Source organism: Mobula hypostoma, chromosome 30 (assembly GCF_963921235.1).
Source record: "Mobula hypostoma chromosome 30, sMobHyp1.1, whole genome shotgun sequence".
NCBI classification, from domain to species: Eukaryota; Metazoa; Chordata; class Chondrichthyes; order Myliobatiformes; family Myliobatidae; genus Mobula; species Mobula hypostoma.
In genome coordinates this window covers 18,904,868-18,911,744 of record NC_086126.1, presented here as the reverse complement: position 1 = coordinate 18,911,744, position 6,877 = coordinate 18,904,868, and the positions used below count along the sequence as shown (strand labels likewise).

General features: G+C 42.7%; 1 non-coding gene across 1 annotated transcript; it reads left to right on the top strand.

Moving 5' to 3' along the window:
- The first annotated feature begins 6,113 nt into the window (after positions 1 to 6,113).
- Positions 6,114 to 6,187, top strand: trnap-ggg (transfer RNA proline (anticodon GGG)). The gene has a single exon. It is a non-coding gene; the product is annotated as a tRNA-Pro (tRNA).
- The last annotated feature ends 690 nt before the right edge of the window (positions 6,188 to 6,877 follow it).

Genomic DNA, 6,877 nt, shown 5'->3' with positions numbered 1-6,877 from the left:
AAGGCTATAAGAAGATAGCGAAGCGTTTTCGGGTAGCCATTTCCTCAGTTCGTAATGTAATTCGGAAAAGACAGTTAACAGGAACGGTGTATGTCAAGTTCCGATCTGGAAGACTAAGAAAACCTTGCGAGAGAGCTGTTCGTAGGATTGCTAGAAAGGCAAATCAAAACCCAGTTTGACTGCAAAAGACCTTCAGGAAGATAGGCAGACTCTGGAGCGGTGGTGCACTGTTCTACTGTGCAGCGACAACTGCATAAATATGACCTTCATTGAAGAGTCATCAGAAAAAAAACTTTCCCGCGTCCTCACCACAAAATTCAGTGTCAGAGGTTTGTAAAGCAACATCTAAACAGGCCCGATGCATTTTGGAAACAAGTCCTGTGGACTGATTAAGGTAAAATAGAACTTTTTGGCCGCATATAGCAAAGGTATGTTTGGGGAAAAAAAGGTGCAGAATTTCGTGAAAAGAACACCTCTGCGACTGTTAAGCACGGGGTTGTATCGACCATGCTTTGAGCTTGTGTTGTAGCCAGTAGCACTTGGAATATTTCACTGATAGAGGGAAGAATGAATTCACTTAAATACCAGCAAATTCTGGAAGAAAACATCACACCGTCTGTAAAAAGCTGAAGATAAATAGATGATGGCCCTACAACAGGATAATGATCCTAAACACACCTCAAAATCCACAATGGACTATCTCAGGAGGCGAAAGATGAAGGTTTTGCCATGGCCCTCACAGTCCCCCGACCTAAACATCATCGAAAATCTGTGGACAGACCTCAACAGAGCAGTGCATGCAAGACGGCCCAAGAATCTCACAGAATTAGAAGCCTTTTGCAAGGAAGAATGGGTAAAAATCCCCCAAATAAGAACTGAAAGACGCTTAGCTGCCTACAGAAAACGTTTACAAGCGGTTTACTTGCCAAATGGGGTGTTACAAAGTACTGATCATGTAGGGTGCCCAAATCTTTGCTTCGGGCCCTTTCGCGTTTTTTTTTTATTTTAAAACTGTAAAAGATGTAAATTAAAAAGTAATCTTACTTAGAATATTGAAGAAATGTGCCATCTTTAACTTTATGCCTTTTGGAAATCAGATCATCTTTTACTCGCTTAGCTACTCACAGTAACAAACATTTTGACCGGGGTGCCCAAACTTTTGCATTCCTCTGTATCTGGTTCTCGAGAATATTCCAGTAACTTACCCTTTACTGTCTTTAGATTCAGCGGCTTATAATTCATGGAATCTTTCTTAAACAACAGAAAACAAACCTTCTGAACATTTCCCGTGTATAAGGATATTTGAAATATATCTGCGATGGCCCCTGTAATTTCTGCACGAATTTTCAACGAGGACAAAGGGGTATTTCCACCCCAATTTGTCTCCTCGTTTGTAATGAGTATAGTGTCCATGTCCTCGCTGATGTTTTACCTTAGTTATATAGACTGTTCGTCTTTTTTTACTGAGAAAATAAAACTGCTAAATTTCCATTTAAGTTCCCCCCAATCTCCTTTGCCTCCAATTACAGATGACCACGCTGACCATCATGGAGACCAATTTTGTCCCTTGCTCTTAATGTATCTGTAGAAATCCTTGGAACTCTCCTTCCCCTTGTCTGCCAGAACAACCTTATACTTTCCTTTCGCTCTGCTGATTTTCCTCTTCAGTGTTGTCTTGCATTCTTTGCATGATCGAATCATCATGCATTCCTCATCCCTGGCATGTCGTGTGTCTCAGTCTATCGCAGAGGGAGAAATCCTCAAAACAGTCAAAATATGTAGGCTCATCATTCTCATTCCGCCGCTGGCTATTAATATCACTTTCTGCAGAAAGAAGGAGCAAGTCGTTGGTCTCCACGGCCAGAGACACCGTGTCTGCATCTGTATCCCATAACCGAGTTAATCATGGGGCCATACATTCCCCAGACTTTTGAACATTTTTGTCCCACGTATTCGCCTTTTCCTCGCCTCGACGCCCCGGTCACGTTGTGCCGTCCCGTCGCCTCCCATAATTGAACAGGTTGAGACGCTTGGGAAGCTGAAGGTTGTAAAGGTAGACAACTCCTCTGGACCAGATGGACTTCATCGCAGGGATATGAAATAGTAGCTGAACAGATGGTGGAAGCATTAGTTGCGTCCTTTCAAGAATCACAAGATTCAGAATTGTTTCCGAAAAGTTGAAAATTGCAACTATCTCTCCACTTTTTGAAGAATGGATGGGGCAACAGCCAAATGGCCTGATTTCAGTGCTTAACATGATGTTGCAGTCCACTGTTAAGGATTATTTTACAAATAATGTATTTTAAAAGTAACTGATTTTTTATATAGGAAGAAAATTAGAGGTACAAATGGAGTTGCATCTCCTTGTGCAGGATTCCCAAAATTTTGACTTGCAGCGTGAGTTGGGAGCAAAGAGGCAAATACAATTTCAGCATTCAGTTTGAGAGGACAAAGGTACAGTGATATCTCCATTTAGGATGGCAGAGACGAGTCACGATCAAGTGATGTTTGAATTTATTCAAAAGGTAACGAGGAGGAATGGTGCAGAGTTCAGCAATAAGCTTGAGTACGTTTAACAAAACAGGTGGGTTAAAAACCTTTGTACTTATTAGTCTCTATACAGTCTCAGACTGTGGGTTCATTCTATAACTGTCAGTCTGTGATAAATTGCAGAGGTTCAGTGCACAGTTTACTTCGAAGTAATATTAATCCAGTTCAATTACTTCAGTTGAATTATTTGATTAAACCTTCCTTAAACAATTGGACACAATAATCCATATTGGTATCCCAGAATCAATGCTATCAGTCCATAACAACATCAGAGATAGGAGCAGTGTTATGTGATTTGGCCGATGGAGTCTGCTGCTCCATTAGATCGTGGCTGATTTATTATCCCTCTCAACCCTATTCTCCTGCCGTCTTCACATAACGTGTGACGCTTTTGCTATTTAAGAACTGACATACGTCCGCTTTAAATATACCCAATCACTTTACCTCCACGACGTCTAATTTTAATATACCAAAATAGCTGCATTCCTCAGCAATAAATTCCACAGATTCCTTTCTTCTATGTCCGTAGACAAGGCGTTCCGTTCACTGCTCTCCTCTGTCACAATCCTGTCGCCGAGAATAAAGTTACGTATCTCAGCCAAACTTTTTGCCTCCTGCCCAACATTGTGAAATGGCATCCACGTCTCACCCAATGGATTCCTCTCCCTAAAGTTCAAAGTTGAAAGATTAAGCTATATTTATTACCGAAGTATATACATATTACCATATGAACATCCACAGTAAATACAACGAAACACAAGAGAATCAACGAAAGACCGCACTCAACAAAGACAGCAAACGAGCAATGTGCAAAAGACTATAAACTACGCAAATGCAAGAAAGAAAAAAATCAACAAATGTCGAGAACATGAAATTATGAGTCTTGAAAGTGTGTCTATGGGTTAAGGGTACAGCTCAGTGTTGGATAAATTAAATTATCCATTCTTCTTCAATAGCCTGACGGTTGAGGGGTACTGGACCTGTTGATGTGTTACCTCATTCCTGATGGAGCCGTGTGAAGAGAGCATAACTTGCATGGTTGAGGTCCTGCATTTCGTGTAGATGTGCTCAGCGGTGGGCAGCACTGTACCTGTGATGGACTGTGCTCTATCCATTAGATTTTCTGGGCTTTTCCGTACGAGTGCACTGGCGGTTCCATGTCATGTTGCAATGCCGCCAGTCAATGTACTCTCCACCACACATCTATTGAAGGCTGTCAAACTTTTAGATGACAGGTCCAGAGCTGCCGTGCATTCTTTGTAACAGGAGGTATGTGCCGGGCCCAGGAGAGAGAATCTGAAATGATAACACAGAGGAATTTATATTTCCTCCTTCATCCTTCCCTCGCTACTGCTCCCTCGTCCTTCACAATCCACACTGCGCTCTCACTCGGCTTTACTCTTAGATTCCCTTCTCACTTATTTTATTTCATGTGCTGAGTTTGCCAAACAATTCTGTAACTCCACTTTAGTGACAGCTTAACTACCCGCAAATATTTCCAGTGCTCGCGCTGGCAGAAGGTTATGACTATCGTGTATTTATTGATGTCCACATACAACTAATATTTTGACAATTTCTCTTGTTCAATATGCCCACTTTCTTTGTCACAATTGCTCCTTCAGTATTCTATCACCTGCGCTTTCTGTATCTAACTGTGTGTGTGTGTGTGTGTGTGTGTGCGTGTGTGTGTGTGTGTTTGCGTGTGTACCCGTGTGTCTGATGCATGTGTGCGAATGTGTTCCTGTATGTCTGTCTGCCTGTGTGTGTTTGTGTGTATGTTGTTTGTTTGTACGTGTATGTGAGAGAGAGAGACAGTCAGAGAGAGAGGGAGACAGAGACAGAGAGACAGAGACAGAGAGAGAGAGAGCAAGAGAGATTGATTCGCCAGTTTGGGAACTCATTCCCCGACAACAGAAACAACTCATGTCAAGAGTCTACTACTGGTGGGAAAGGCTCCATTTATTTCATCGGAAAGGAGGTTAAATTACAATCTCTGTGGTTTGGTTTTGATATGTGTAAGCAGCATTTATTCAATTATTCAATTCGAATTTTATTTTTACAAAATAAGAACATTTCTCAGAATATCTATGTAATCGAACATTTGGGGAGATATAAAGAGGAATCAGATTCATAGGTTTGGCAAGTGAGATAGCAGACACGGATCAACACACACAAACGCTGGAGGAACTTAGCAGGCCAGGCAGCAATATGGAAAAGAGAACTGTCGTGTTTTCAGGCCGAAATCCTTTAGAAGGACTGGAGGAAAAAAAAACGAGGAGTAGAATTAAAAGGTGGAGGGAGGAAATGGAGAAGCAAGGTGATAGTTGAAACCCGGAGGGGCTGGGGTGGAGCAAACAGTTGTGAAGCTGTTTGGCGAAAGAGATACAGGACTGGAAAAGAGGGAGTCTGATAGTAGAGGACAGAAGGCCATGGAAGAAAACAAACGGAGGAGGAGAACCAGAGGGAGGCGATGAGCAGGCAAGGAGATATGGTGAGAGAGGAAAAAAGAGATGAGGAATAGTGAAGGCGGGGGAGGGGCATACACAAAATGCTGTAGTAACTCATCTGGCCACGGGATAAGCAACTGCCAACCTGTCTTTACACCGTCCTAAGCGGGAGAGTTAAAACCCGACCCTTACTGTGTCAGTTACAAAGCTTCGGTGGAGAAATGAAAAAAAAAAGACCTGCCCCGAGTGGTAGGGCGTTGCAAAGCATCAGCGATACTCCACATCTCCCCATCTGTCACTCACTGGTCCGGCCGTGAAGGTCTGAACATGATACCAACAGATAATCCCGGTGGAGGAATTGCCCCATTTGAGGTAAGTGCTTGTAGTACATTAATGTCGCGAGTTCCGCTTCACAAGGTGAACTGCTGGTTCAACACTGAAGGAACTCCGACATTCATTAAATCATCAGGACAGGATCAGGAAGTTAATGGCACCTCGGCTGAAAACGTCGTTATTTATTAAGAGAAGCCTACCTGTGGGATGAATTGTCCGTCTGGACAATTAAATAAAGTAAAACACATTTCACGGGCGAAATATGAGGAACGAGGTGCAAGAAGGGATAGAGCATTTACGGCGCAGAGAGAATTACTGGGTGGGTCAGAAAGTAGGGAAGAAAGAAAAGCGGGAAAAAAAGAGAAAATGGGAGAAGCAGGGAATGAAGGAAAGATAGTAAAAGAAGTGGGTATGAATACGGGAAAAAGACGAAATGGATCCAGACGTATACAGACACAGACATTTACAGACACAGGCACATACCTAGACCATGACATGTGCAAAGACAGCCACAGACAAAAACGGATACATACATACATACATACACAAAAAAGCCTATCAGTCACAGTTCAACAACTCATAATACTCCCTGCAGCAGAGTGGTGCAGCGGAAGCGTGGTGGGCCCAGAACCCAGAGGTCGATGGATCGAAAGCATCCTCTGTTAAGTTCTCTGTTGGCGGAAGCAGATGTTCATCCTCGTGTTTTAAAACACGAATCTATCACATAAAAGAAAATCGCATTTCAATTGAATTTTGTCATTTATTAGTATTATTCGAATTCTCGTCTCTGTGGCGCAATCAGTGAGCACGTTCGGCTGGGAACCGAAAGGTTGGTGGTTCGAGCCCACCCAGGGACGCTGCTGATTTAGTAGTTCTTATTTTATCTCTCCTACACGAGAAAATGTGCATCAGCATCTAAGAAATAAAGCACACAGTCGATTTTTCAGGCCGAAACCCTTCTTCAGGACCATGAAGCAGCCTAGTCTGTTGAGTTCCTCCAGCATTTTGTGTGTGTCGTTTGGATTTCCAGCATCTGCACAGTTTCTCGTTTGCGATTGGACTACTGCACTATGAAGTCTCTCCCATGGAATTGAATTGAATTGACTTTATTAATTACGTCCTTTACATACATGAGGAGTAAAAATCTTTACGTTACTTCTCCGTCTAAATGTGCAATGTACAATTTATAGTAATTTGTAATAAATAGTATGTACACCAGGACAGTCAACATAACATAGAAATACGAATGCATCAGCGTGAATTAATCAGTCTGATGGCCTGGTGGATGAAGCTGTCCCGGAGCCTGTTGGTCCCGGCGTTTATGCTGCGGTACTGTTTCCCGGATGGTAGCAACAGGAACAGTTTGAGATTGGGATGACTCGGATCCCCAACGATCCTTCGTGTTGACTTTATACACGTGTCTGTTAAGTCCTGAATAGTGGGAAGTTCACATCTAGAGATGCGCCAGGCAGTCAACACCACTCTCTGCAGAGTCCTAATATTGAGGGAAGTACAGTTCCCATCCCAGGCAGTGATGCAACCAGTCA